The sequence below is a fragment of the Rhinolophus sinicus genome, linkage group LG09 (assembly GCF_036562045.2).
Source record: "Rhinolophus sinicus isolate RSC01 linkage group LG09, ASM3656204v1, whole genome shotgun sequence".
In the NCBI taxonomy this organism is placed as follows: Eukaryota; Metazoa; Chordata; class Mammalia; order Chiroptera; family Rhinolophidae; genus Rhinolophus; species Rhinolophus sinicus.
Genome location: NC_133758.1, coordinates 56,710,405 through 56,725,625, shown reverse-complemented (window position 1 = coordinate 56,725,625; position 15,221 = coordinate 56,710,405). Strand labels below are relative to the sequence as shown.

Below are 15,221 nucleotides of genomic sequence, written 5' to 3'. Positions count from 1 at the left end.
GGATGTACCACACATCCTACCTGCCTCATCCTGATGGTTTGTAAATACTTTGATGGCGGAGGCTTCCTCTTACTCACCTCTGTATACCCCCCAGTATCACACATATAGCAGACAATCACAACACTGCTTCACTCATTTCACCTTAGTTCCCTTTAGCGAAGACTAGATAACTAAAACTTTCATTCCTTTTAGAGGAAGTGAAATAGGCATGAGGGTATCATAAAACAGTTTACTGAAATGAAATACCAAGCTAGGGATAAATCCAGAATGAAAACCCTTAAGTGTTCATTTCAATAAATATTCATTAAGTGCCTAATATGTGCAAGGCATCATAAAGCACAGTTAAGGGGAAAATGTTAAAAATGACTTTAAGACAAAAGCCATGATCCAAAACTCCACTTCCAGGACGTAGTTGAGAAAAGTGCTCCCACATGTACATAACAGCATTGGAATAGCAAAAACAAAACAAAAAAAACAAAACAAAACAAAAAAAACATAAATACGCAACAATAGGAAACTGGTTAAAGAAATGATGGTATATACCTCCAATGAAATATTGTGGAACCATTAAGAAAGAATGAGGTAAGACATGTAACTGTCATGGAAGGATGTATGAGATACGAGGTCTAACAATTAAGTTCGCGAACTCATCCTAGAAACAGTGCTACATACCTCATTACTGAATATCACTACAGTCACCTTCGAAGTACTCCCCTTGGGAAGCTATGCACTGACACCAGCGCCTAGTCCACCCTTCAAAACAATTTTGGAACTCTTTTTCTGGAATGGCCATCAAAGCTGTCATCATATTACCCTTGATGTCCTGAATGTCATCCAAATGTCTTCCTTTCAATATTTCCTTTATCTTCGGATAAAGAAAGGAGTCATTGGGGGCAAGATCAGGTTAGTAGGAAGGGTGTTTCAATACAGTTGTTTGTTTACTGGCTAAAACTCCCTCACAGACAGTGCCGTGTGAGCTGGTGCACTGTCGTGATGCAAGAGCCATGAATTGTTGGCAAAAAGTTCAGGTTGTTTTCATCTAACTTTTTCACGCAGCCTTTTCAGCACTTCCAAACAGTAAACTTGGTTACCTGTTTGTCCAGTTGGTACAAATTCATAATGAATAATCCCTCTGATATCAAAAAAGGTTAACAATATTGTTGTAACAAGTTTGCAAACTTAGTTGTCGGACCTCTTACATTGCTGATTTGTAAAGTCATATCTCAATTTTGTAAAAAGAGATACACAATTATAAAAATGCAGACATACAAATATAAATACGTCAATATACACATACGTACATTCACAAATGTGAATATGCATTTGAATTTTCACATATATGCATACACACAAATATATGTATCTGTTCAGAGGTGGAAGCTACAAGGCTACAAACACAAAAGTTAAGTCCTGCAAGTTGGGGCAGGAGCAGCTGGGGCAGGACTTTCAGTCTTGGCACTTCTGCATTTTACTTTTTTACCATGAACATTTTTTAGCAACTAAACTTATAATAACTGTGTCCCTCTAGTATTTAAGATCGGTGTAAATCAACAGGTAATTAATGACATAGGACAAGTACCAGGGAGAGAGGTCTCCATAATTTCTGGCTGTGAAAACCAGTGGAGACTGTGACTGAGTGAGATGGAGGGCGGCTGGAGTCCCAGGCATTCCTCTTAAAGGACCCGCCCAAAGACTTACTCGCTGACAGACTCACTCGCTCTGAACTCCAGCACAGGGGCAGCAACTGGAAAGGTGCCAGGGACATAAGAGGAGAAAGTGAATTGTCTAACTTCAGGGTGAGGGCTGGAGGTGCAGTTTTCTCCCAAACATAGAAGCTGCCGGAAGCCATTGTTTCTTTGTTAAACCCTCCCTACTCCCAAAGTGAAACTCAGACGGGAGCCATATCTGAGTCTCCATCAAACTTGCTAACACCCGTTCCTTTGCCCTGTTTCCCTGAGACCCTGCACACCCAACTTTCAGGCCCAGCCAAGCCACTTCCAGTGGCTTTTACATATAAACAGCCTGCCTTGGCTCATGCTGTGGACTTTCCTAAAATCTCTCAAAGGTTCACAAAACCCAAATAAGCTGCATCTGGCTTCAGCATGTCCCATACTGCTGGCTGAGCAACCCTAAGCCCGGCACAAGTGACAGCAGCCTCGGTTGAGGATTGGCCTCTCAAGGCATCTCCAAGCAGGCACGGCAGTGACCACTGCAGATTGCTGTGGCCCATGCCAGGTGGCCCTGGCAGGGCACAGGCTGAGACTAAACTTGGCCTGCTCTGGGGCCCCTCGGAGGAGGCCCCGGGACTGGCACACCCGGTGGTCAGCCTCAGACCCCGCCACAGAATCACCGGCTGACTCCGAGGATGACACATGCAAAGGGCAGACTAGAGAGGCACCAGTGCCCTGTTAAAGTGACTCCAGCTCCGTAGGATCAGTCACTGCACAACAGCTCCTCCACTGTAGTCACAGCCAGTCCTCACAACCAATCAGCCTGAGAACCAATTCCCTCCCCTTGATGTGCAAACAGCAACCAAGGCTCAACTGCAACGGGAAAGCACTCACAGCCCATAGAAAGGACACACCTGGAGTACTCGACTCAGGTAACCAGGAAGACTGTAACTGAGCCCCACAGCACACCTACTTCATAAAGCCACTCTACGAAGACGGAGTGACATAGCACCTTTACCTAACACATAGAAACAAACATAGGGAGGCAGCTAAAATGGGGAGACAAAGAAACATGTCTCAAATGAAAGAATAGAACAAAGCTCCAGAAAAACAAAATGGAGATAAACAACCTACTAGATGCAAAGTTCAAAACACTGGTTATAAAGAGGACATACAAATGGCAAATAGACATATGAAAAAATGCTCAACATCACTAATCATCAGAGAAATGCAAATCAAAACCACAATGAGATATCACCTCACCCCAGTCAGAATGGCTATCATCAAGACAAATAGTAACAAATGTTGGAGAGGCTGTGGAGAAAAAGGAACCCTCATACACTGTTGGTGGGAATGCAGACTGGTGCAGCCGTTATGGAAGGCAGTGTGGAGGTTCCTCAAAAAATTACGAATAGAATTGCCATATGACCCAGCAATTCCTCTCCTGGGTATCTACCCAAAAAATCTGAAAACATTTAGAGATAAAGACACGTGTGCTCCAATGTTCATTGCAGCTTTGTTTACAGTGGCCAAGACATGGAAACAACCAAAATGTCCTTTGATAGATGAATGGATAAAGAAGTTGTGGTATATATACACAATGGAATACTATTCAGCGGTAAGAAAAGATGATATAGGAACATTTGTGACAACATGGATGGATCTTGAGAGAGTAATGCTGAGCGAAATAAGTCAGACAGAAAAAGCAGAGAACCATGTGATTTCACTGATATGTGATATATAAACCAAAAACAACAAAAGAACAAGACAAACAAATGAGAAACAGAAACTCATAGACACAGACAATAGTTTAGTGGTTGCCAGAGGGTAAGGGGGGTGGGGGGTGGGAGAGGAGGGTAAGGGGGATCGAATATATGGTGATGGAAGGAGAACTGACTCTGGGTGGTGAACACACAATGGGATTTATAGATGATGTAATACAGAATTGTACACCTGAAATCTATGTAATTTTACTAACAATTGTCACCCCAATAAATTTAATAAAATAAAATTAAAAAAAAAAAAAAAAAAACACTGGTTATAAGGATGTTCAATGATCTCAGGGAGAACTTCAACAGAGAGATAGGAAACTTAAAATGGAGATAGAAAAGCATAAAAAGAACCAGCCAGCAATAAAGAATACAATAATTGAAATGAAGAACCAGCCAGCAATAAAGAATACAATAATTGAAATGAAGAATACATTAGAGGGAATCAACAGATTAGAGGAAGCAGAGGATCACGTCAGCGATTTAGAAGATAAGGTAGCAGAAAACTCCCAAAGAACAGCAAAACGAAAAAAGAATCAAAAAAAAAAAAAGAAACAATGCAGATAGTTTAAGGGACTTCTGGCACAACACCAAGCATACTAACATTCATTCACATCATAGAGGTACCAGAAGGAGAAGAGAGAGAGCAAGGAATTGAAAACTTATTTGAAAAAATAATGACAGGAAACTTCCCTAACCTGCAAAGGAAATAGATACACAAGCCTAGGAAGCACAGAGAGTTCCAAACAAGATGAACCCAAAGAGGCCCACACCAAGACACGTAATTAAAATGGCAAAGGTTAAAGACAAAGAAAAAAAATTTAAAAGCAGCAAGAGAAAAGCAGCTAGTTTCCTACAAGAGAGCTCCCATAAGACTATCAGCTGATTTCTCAACTGAAACTTTGCAGGCCAAAAGGCAGTAGTAGGAAACAATCAAAGTGATGAAAAGCAAGGACCTACAACTAAGATTATTCTACCCAGCAAAGCTATCATTTATAATCAAAGGACAGATAAAGAGTTTCCCAGACAAGAAAAAGCTAAAGAAGTTCATCAACACCAAACCAGAATTATAAGGAATCTTAGAGGGACTTCCTCAAGACAAAAAAAAAAAAAAAAAAATCAAAAATATTAATAAAATGGCACTAACTACATATCTATCAACAATTACTTTCAATATAAATGGACTAAATGCTCCAATCAAAAGACATAAGGTGGCTGAATGGATAAGAAAATAAGACCCTTACATACACTGCCTACTAAAGACTTACTTCAGATCAAAAGACACACACAGCCTGAAAGTAAAGGTATGGGGAAAAGATATTTCACGAAAATGGAAACAAAACCAAAAAAAAACAAAAGCTGGCATAGTAATATTTATACCACACAAAACAGACTTAAAACAAAGGCTATAACAAGAGACGGGTAGGACCCAGTAATCCCACTTCAGGGTGTTTATCCGAAGAAAACCAAAACACTACTTCAATGGGACATGTGCATCAATATGTCAGCACTGTTTACAATGGCCAAGATGGGGAGGCAGCCTGCATGTCTATCAATGGATAAGTAGATAAAGAGTAGGTGGTACATATACAAGTATGTGTACAATGGAATGTTGTTTGGCCAGGGAAGATAATGGGTTCTCGCTATCTGTGGTGGCACTGTTAGACCTGAACAGTGTTGTGCTCCGTGGACTATGTCAGAAAGAGACAAAGAGATGCAATGTAATTTCACTTATATATGGAATCTGAAGAACAAAATAAACAAACAAACAAAGCAGAAACACTCATAGATACAGAGAACATTTTGATGGTTGCCAGATGGAAAGGAGTTAGTGGAGGATAAAAAGGGGAAGGGATTAAGAAGCACAAATTTGTTATTACAAAGTAGTCATGGGGATGTAGGGTATAGCATAAGGAAGACAGTTAATAATGTTGTAATAACTATGTATCATGTCAGATGGCTAATAGCTCTATCAGAGTAATAGATGGGAGGAGGTTAAGGAGGCAGGGTGAAAAAGGTAAAGGGATTAAGAAGTACAAATCAGTAGTTACAAAATACTCATGGGGATGTAAAGCAAAGAGAATAGTCAATAATATGGTAATAACTGTGTACAGTGCCAAGTGCGTACTATGGTAGTCGGGGGGTAACTTCTTAAATTATATAAATGTCTAATCACTATGCCATACATCTAAGATTAATATAAAATAATACTGAATGTCAACTGTAATTAAAAAAATTTTTAAATGGGGAAAAACAGTGGAGAATAAGAGGTTCAAGTTTCCAAGTTTCCAGGTATAAAACAAGCAAGTCATGTGGATATAATGTGCAGCATAGAGAATGTAGTCAATAATATTGTGATAGCTGGTACTGTACTTATTATGGTGATCACTTCTTTATGTATATAAATGTTGAATAACTATTGTGTACACCTGAAACTAATGTAATATTGTATGTTAGCTATATTTTAATCAAAATCTTAAAACGATAAAAATTTTAAAGACATAAGGCAGCTGAATGGATAAGAAAATAAGACCCATACATACAAGGTCTGACAATTAAGTTCGCGAACTCATCCTAGAAAAAGTGCTACAAACCTCATTTCTGAATATCACTATGGTCACCTTTGAAGTACTCCCTTTGGGAAGCTATGCACCAATGCCAGCGCTTAGTCTACCCTTCAAAGCAATTTTGGAACTCTTTCTGGAATGGCCATCAGAGCTGTCATTGTATTACGTTTGATGTCCTTAATGTCATCAAAATGTCTTCCTTTCAATATTTCCTTTATCTTTGGCTAAAGAAAGAAGTCATTGGTGGATAGATCAGGTGAATAGGGAGGGTGTTCCAATACAGTTATTTGTTTACTGGCTAAAAACTCCCTCAAAGACGGTGCCATGTGGGCTAGTGCATTGACGTGATGCAAGAGCCATGAATTACTGGTGAAAAGTTCAGGTCGTCTAACTTTTTCACACAGCCTTTTCAACCCTTCAAAATAGTAAACTTGGTTAAGTGTTTGTCCAGTTGGTACAAATTCATAATTAATAATCCCTCTGATATCAAAAATGGTTAGCAGTATTGCTGCAACTTAATCGTCCGACCTCATATACTGTCTACAAGAAACCCACTACAGATCAAAAGAAACATATACACTGAAAGTAAAGGGATAGAAAAAGATAATTCACACAATTGGAAACAAAAAATAAAGCTGTAGTAGAAATACTTATATCAGACAAAAACAGACTTTAAAATGAAGATTGTAATAAAAAACAAAGAAGGACATTACATAACAATAAAGGGATCGATCCAACAAGAGGATATAACCCTAGTAAGCGCCTATGCACCCAAAATAGAAGCACCTAAATATATACAACAAACATTGACTGACATAAAGAGAGATCACAGGAACACAATCACAGTAGGGGGCTTTAACACCCCACTGACAACAATGGACAGATCTTGCAGACTGAAAGCCAAAAGGGGAACTGCTGTTTAAATGACACATTAGACCTGATGCCTTAATTGATATTTTCAGAGCATTTCACCCCAAACCAGCAGAATATACATTCTTGTGAGGTGCACATGGAAAATTTGCCAAAATAGTCCACATGTTAGGCCAAAAAACAAATCTCAGTAAATTTAAGAAGACAGAAATCATATCAAGTGTCTTCTATGAACACAATGATATGAAACTAGAAATCACTTACCAAAAAAACACTGAAAAACACACAAACACAGGGAGGCTTAATAACATGCTACTAAACAATGAATGAATGGGTTAACAATGAGATCAAGGAAGAAATCAAAAGATACCTTGAAATAAATTAAAATGAAAACACAAAGACCCCAAATCTATGGGACACAGCCAAAGTAGTCATAAGAGGGAAATTCATAGCAATGCAGGCCTATCTCCAGAAACAAGAAAAATCTCAAATAAACAATCTAACTTCACACCTTAGGGAACTGTAAAAAAAAAAAAAAAAAAAAATCAAAGAAAGCCCAAAGTAAGTAGAAGGAAGGAAATAATAAAGATCAGAATGGAAATAAATGAAATAGAGGCTTAAAAAAAAAGCACAATACAAAAGATCAATGAAACCAAGAGCTGCTTCTTTGAAAAGATAAACAAACTTGATAAATATTTAGCCAGACTCATCAAGGAAACAGAAAAGGAAAGGACCCAAATAAATAAAATGAGAAATGAAGAAGCGACAACTGATACCACAGAATACAAATCATTTAAGAAAATACTATGAGCAATTACACACCAACAAATTGGACAATCTGGAAGAAATGGATCAATTCCTAGAAGCATATAATCTTCCAAGGCTGAATCAAGAAGAAACAGAAAGTCTGAAAAGACTGATAACTACTAATGAAATCAAATCAGTAATCAATAAGGTACCAACAAACAAAAGTCCTGGACTAGGTGGCTTCACAGGTGACTTTTACCAAACACTCGAAGAATTAATTCTTTTCAAACTATTCCCAAAAAATTGAAGAGGAGGGAAAGGAGGGAAAGCTCCCAAGCTCACTCTACAAGGCTACCATTACCCTGATTCCAAAATCAGATAAAGACATTACAAAAGAAAAACTATGGGACAATATCCCTGATAAACGCAGATGCAAAAATCCTCAACAAAATATTAGCAATCCAAACTCAGCAATATATTAATAGGATCATACACCACAATCAAGGGGGATTTATTCCTGGTATGAAAGGTTGATTCAATATCTACAAATTAATTAACATGAGACATGAAATGAAAGATAAAAATCATATGATCATATCAATAGATGCAGAAAAAGTGACTGACAGAATCCAGCATCCATTTATAATAAAAACTCAGCAAAGTGGGAATAGAGGGAATTTATCTCAACATAATGAAGGCCATATATGACAAACCCACAGCTAACATCATACTCAAAGAGGAAAAGCTAAAAATATCTTCCTTAAGATCAGGAACAAGACAAGGACGTCCGTTTTCACCACTTTTACTCAACATGGTACTGGGAGTCCTAGCAACAGCAATCAGACAAGAATAAGGAATCAAAGGCATCCAAATTAGAAAGGAAAAAATGAAACTCATTATTTGCAGAGAACATGATACAATACATAGAGAACCCCAAAGATCCCACCAAAAAAGCTATTAGAACTGATAAACGAATTTAGTAAAGTAGCAGGATACAAAATTAATAATCAGAAATCAGTTTCATTTTTATACACCAATAACAAACTATCAGAAACAGAAACAAGAAAACAATCCCATTTACAATTGCATCAAAAAAATAAAATACCTTAGGAATAAATTTAACAAAGGAAGTAAAAGACCTGTACTCAGAAATTATGACATTGAAGAGACAAATTAAAGAAGATACAAATCAATGGAAACATATACCATGCTCATGGATAACAAGAATTAATGTAGTTAAAATGTCCATACTACCCAAAGCAATATATAGATTCAACGCAATCCCTACAAAAATACCAATGGCATTTTTCAGAGAACTAGAATAATCCTAAAATTTATATGGAACCACAAAAGATCCTGACCAGCCATAGCAATCTTGAGAAAGAAGAACAAAGCTAAAGGTATCACACTACCTGATATTGAACTATACTACAATGCGACAGTAATCAAAACAGCATGGTATTGGCATAAAAACAGACAAATAGGTCAGTGGAACAAAATAGAGAGCCCAGAAATAAATCCATGCTTCTATGGTCATTTAGTCTATGACACAGGAAGCAAGAATATACATCGAGGTAAAGACAGTCTATTCATTAAATGGTGCTGGAAAAACTAGACAAATACACGCAAAAAAATAAAACTGGACCTTCTCAGACCATATAGAAGAAGAAAATAAAAATGGATTAAAGGCTTAAATGTAAGAAACCATAAAACTCCTAGAAGAAAACTTAACAAAGAAACTCTCAGATATGTTTCTTTAGTAATATGCTTACAGATATATCTCCTTAGGCAAGGGAAACAAAAGAAAAATAAACAAATGGGACAACATCAAAATAAAAAGTTTTTGCACAGTAAAGGAAACCATTGACAAAACAAAAAGACATCCTACTGAATGGCAGAAGACATTTGCCAATGATACATCTGATAAGAGGTTAATACAAAAAATTCATAAAAAAACCTCATGCAACTCAAAACCAAACAAACAATTCAATTAAAAAATGAGCAGAGGACCTGAAAAGATATTTCTCCAAAGAGGACATACAGATGGCCAATAGACATATGAAAAGATGCTCAACATCACTAATCATCAGAGAAATGCAAATAAAAACCATAATCACTTTACACCTGTCAAAAAGTCCAGTATAAATAAATCAACAAACAATAACTGTTGGCAAGGATGTAGAGAAAAGGGAACCCTCGTGTACTGTTGATGGGATTACAAATTGGTGCAGCCACTACTGAAAACAGTATGGAGGTTCCTCAAAAAATTAAACATAGAATTACTTTATGGCCCAGCAATTCTACTGCATATTTATCCAAAGGAATCCAAAACATTAATTCAAAAAGACATATGCACCTCTATGTTCATTGCAGCGCTATTTACAATAGCCAAGATGCGGAAATAACCAAAATGCCCATCAACAGACAATTGGATAAAGAAATTGTACATTTATACAAAGGAGCATTAATTACTCTGCCATAAAAAAGAATGAACTCTTACCATTTGCGACAACATGGATGGACTTAGAGGGTATTATGCTAAATAAAATAAGTCCAACTGAGAAAGACAAATACATGTGATTTCAATTATATGTGGAATCTAAAAAACAAAATAAATGATCAAACAAAACAGAAACAGGACGCAGCAATCCCTCTCCTGGGTATCTACCCAAAAAATCTGAAAATATTTATCCATAAAGACACGTGTGCTCCAATGTTCATTGCAGCTTTATTTATGGTGGCTAAGACACAGAAACAACCAAAATGTCCTTCGATAGATGAATGGATAAAGAAGTTGTGGTATATACACACAATGGACTACTATTCGGTGGTGAGAAAAGATGAAATAGGACCATTTCTGACAACATGGATGGATGTTGAGATTATAATGCTAATTGAAATAAGGAGAGCCATATGATTTCACTGACATGTGGTGTATAAACCAAAAACAACAAAGGAACAAGACAAACAAATGAGAAACAAAAACTCATAGACACAGACAATACTTTAGTGGTTACCAGAGGGGAAGGGGGGAAGGGGGTGATAGATGAGGGTAAAAGGGATTAAATATATGGTGATGGAAGGGGAACTGATTCTGGGTGGTGAACACACAATGTGATTTACAGAGGATGTAATACAGAATTGTATACCTGAAATTAATGTAATTTTACTAACAATTATCATCCCAATAAACTTAAAAGAAAAATAATAATAACAGAAACAGACTCATAGATACAGAAAATAAATTCAAGGTTACTAGATATAAGTAGGGTTAGAGGGTCATGTGTGAAATGTCAAGGGATTAAGAAGTACAAATTGGTAGTTACAAAACAGTCATGGGAATATAAAGGACAGTATGGGGAATATAGTCAATAATATGAGTATTGTAAAAACTATGTATAGTGTCAGGTGGGTACTAGATTTATTGGGAGGATCACTTCATAAAATATATAAATGTCTAACCACTACACAGTACACATGAAAGTAATATAAAATAATACTGAATGTCAACTATAATTTAAAAAAATAGTCACAGGGATATGTAGGAGCCTGACTCAGAGAAACTATGCTATCCGGCAGCACATGACCTAATTCCTGGAACCGTCAGTTTGCCCTTAAAAGGTCACGTCTCTGATAAGTAAAGCTCCTTCCTCATTCCGCTCTCTCCTTCCTCATTCACTCCCTGCCCAGTTTACCCTAACCCATATAATCTTGTAGCTGCAATAAAAAATTTGAGGCTTGATCAGAACTTTGTCTTGCCTCCATTTCTTCGCGCCTCCTATTTTCTCTTTTCAGGGTGTCTCCCTTCGGTCCCTGTTGAATGCCCCGCTGGTCGGGGCATTTCTGGCGCCCAACGTGGGGCCCGAAGATCCCAGGCCCCTTGAAAAACTGTCTGCCTTAAGTCCGGCGGGACGCGTTGCTGAGTCTCCGCGCGATTTTACCGTGTGAGCCTGACTCGTTTCCTGATCTCCACGGATACAAGCCAATCCGCGAGCCTGATCTAATAGAGGTAAGCAGACATACGAAAATAGATGTTTTGGGATGATTTTAGATTTAATATTACCCCTCGGTCGAATGAATGTGTGAATGAGTGATAGTTCCACGACTTCTCGTCACGGAGCTTGCTTGGGCCCTAATCTGCGGTTCCGGTACTGTCATACGGCATAACGGCGACTGGACTCCGGTCCACCAGTTCGGGGACTTATACCGAAGCGCCTTAGCCAAGACAGATTTAGTCCCGCGAGGGGCACGGCCAGACGGACATCTGACTGTTTCGCTTGTTGATTGAAGGGCCGAAAAGGGGACCATGGGTCAGACATTAAGTTCTCATGAACTGTTCATTTCTGGGTTAAAGAGTTCCCTCAAGGTGCGAGGAATTAAGTCTAGAAAAAAGGATCTCCGTGATTTTTTCGAGTTTCTGACAGATATTTGCCCCTGGTTCCCCCAAGAAGGAACGATTGATATTAGAATTTGGAAGCGCGTCGGCGATGCGTTCCAAGACTTTTATAAAGCCTTTGGGCCTGAAAAGGTCCCCGTTTCTACTTTTACTTACTGGAATCTCATAAATGACGTCCTCAGGGTTCACTCCCATGACCCGGATGTTATAGAAGTTATTAAAAAGGGGGAAAGCCTCTTAAAGGAATCGTCCCGTCCCCCGTCTGAAAATGACTCCGTGTCTATAGATATCCCTATTACTGACACTAAGCCCAAGCCCTGTCTCGAGGAAGGCCCTACCCAAAATTCGGCTAAACCCCCTAGTCATCCCTCATTAAGACTTTATCCCTGCCTTAAAAACCTTCCCCAAGATTCGGACACAACCCTCCCTCCCGAGGACCAGGCTACCCTTGAGGATGCGGCCGCTCATTACCATCAGGAGGACCCCTCTGTATCGTCTCCTCCACCCTTCCGGCCACCTCCTTATATCATCCCTCAACACCCTCCATTCCTCGCTCCCATCGTCCACGGTCCCCCTTCTACTATTCCTCACTCCAATCCCCCTACTCAAACAGCCGCTTCCCTAACACAACAGATTGCCTCTCTTCGAGAGGCCCTCCAGGAAAAACGCCAACACATTAGTCTTCTCAAAGAACTCCGTGCCCTTGAGGCTGAACTCGCTGTACTCTCTGGGCTGCCCTTTTCCCCCCGTCTACCCCTAAAACGAGCTCCTAAACAAAAACCTGTCCTCGCCTTTCCGGTCACTCGCAGACAGGCTGCAGAGGTAGGTCCCGACACTCAGGCCCCTGAGGACCCCCAAGAGGAGGATACCGCGGAGGAGTCCGATAATGAAGCTGAGGAACAGGATAACCCCCCCTCAGAGGAAGAGGCGGGGCCCCTAAGAGACAGACAGCGCTACCGCCCTTTAAACATTAAGTATTTAAAAGACTTAAAGGCTGCGGTCCACGCTTATGGCCCTGTGGCTCCCTTCACGGTAGCCTTGCTGGAAAGCCTCACCGACCGTTGGCTAACGCCAAATGATTGGTTCACTTTAGCTCACGCCGCCCTGTCTGGCGGTGATTTTGTTTTATGGCGCACAGAGTATGCGGAGAACGCACGAAAAATGGCTGAACGAAATACTCAGAGCCAGTCCTCCCGCTCCTGGACTAGAGATCGCCTTCTCGGCCGACCGCCCTATAACACCAATGAGACTCAGGCCGCCTTCCCCCCAGGCTTGTTAGCTCAGGTCCAAAATGCCGGCCTCAAGGCCTGGCGTAAACTCCCACCCAAAGGGCCCGCCAGCACCTCCTTGGCCAAAATCCATCAAGGGCCTGACGAATCCTATTGCAATTTCATCAGCCGCCTAACTGAGGCTGCCGAGCGTTTAACTGGAAAAGAAGAGTCAGATAGCGCCTTTATTAAACATCTTGCATTTGAAAATGCCAATGCCACATGCCAAAACGCCATCCGCCCCCATCGCAATGGCTCCCTCTCAGACTATATTAAACTTTGTTCTGGTGTCGGGGCGTCTCACGCCATCGGTCTAGCCATTGGAGCCGCACTAAAAAGCTTCACACAGGACAATCAAAAATCCTGTTACAATTGTAAACAGCCTGGTCATTTTGTCCGGGAATGCCCTATAGACAAACAGCCCCGTCAGCCACCTTCCACTATCTGTCCTCGCTGTAAACACGGCAAACATTGGGCTAGAGACTGTCACTCCAAGGTAGATGCTATGGGTAACCCAATTCCCCCCAGGTAGGGAAACCCCCAACGGGGCCAGCCCCTGGCCCCAAGTCCCCAGAACAAACCAGGGGCAATACGGTTTGTTCCTCAGTCCCAGTCTCCATTACCTCCCTTTGCAGAGCCACCCCAGGCAGTGCAGGATTGGACCTCTTGTCCCCCACCCCAACATTATTAACCCCTGATCAAGGCATACAACTCCTCCCTACCAATGCCCATGGGCCTCTACCACCCAATACCTTCGGGTTAGTCCTTGGCATGTAGTTCAGCTCTAGCGGGATTAATATTATCCCGGGAGTAATTGACCAAGATTACACGGGATCATTACTCTCCTGGCCTCAGTGCCTAACGGGTCGGTTACTATTCAACAAGGCCAAAGAATAGCTCAACTTATTTTACTTCCCTTAGATTCCTCCACTAAGTCTAACCTCCCTCACCCCAGACTACACTCTGCCTTTGGGGCCTCGGATACCTACTGGATACAACAAATTACCCCTGACAGACCCCTACTCACCCTAAAATTAGACAATAAACCCTTTGAAGGACTCATTGACACTGGGGCTGACGCTACGGTCATCCCCTCTCACTTCTGGCCTGCCTCGTGGCCTACCACTGTTGCCTCCACCCATCTAAAGGGCATCGGTCAGTCTACTAACCCTAGACAGAGTACAAAACTTCTCACTTGGACAGACAGTGAAGGTAATACCAGCCACGTCCAACCTTATATCATCCCAGGGCTGCCCGTTAACCTCTGGGGACGCGATATACTTTCCCAGTTAAAGCTTATCATGTGTAGCCCCAATGAAGTAGTCACACAACAAATGCTCAACCAAGGCTTTGTCCCAGGACAGGGGCTTGGAAAGTCGGGACAAGGCATCAAACATCCCATAACTGTTATAACCAACAATAATCGGACAGGTCTGGGACATCCCGACCAAAATTTCTCCTAGCGGCCATTGACTTCCCTGTACCCCATGCAGACAAAATAAGATGGAAATCGGATGAGCCTGTATGGGTAGACCAATGGCCACTTAATTCAGAAAAACTCACAGCCGCCACACAGTTAGTGCAGGAACAACTGGCGGCCGGCCATCTTGAGCCTACCACCTCCCCGTGGAACACTCCTATATTTGTTATTAAAAAAAAGAGTGGAGCCTGGAGACTTCTCCAAGACCTCCGTGAAATTAATAAAACTATGTTTGCCATGGGGGCCCTTCAACCTGGCCTCCCCTCCCCTGTTGCCATACCAGCCAATCACGCCAAAATTATTATTGATCTAAAAGACTGCTTTTTCACCATTCCCCTCCATCCCCAAGACAAAGAGAGATTTGCCTTTAGTCTCCCAGTCATTAATTTCAAAGGACCCATGCCTCGCTATCAATGGAAGGTCCTTCCACAAGGCATGGCCAATAGCCCTACAC

The 15,221-nt window shown here is 40.7% G+C and overlaps 1 protein-coding gene across 3 annotated transcripts in view; it reads right to left on the bottom strand.

The window, feature by feature from the left end:
* The window catches only part of PLXNA1 (plexin A1), a 433,317-nt gene that overhangs the window by 387,987 nt on the left and 30,109 nt on the right, over positions 1-15,221 (bottom strand). The gene's annotated exons all lie outside the window — the stretch shown is intronic.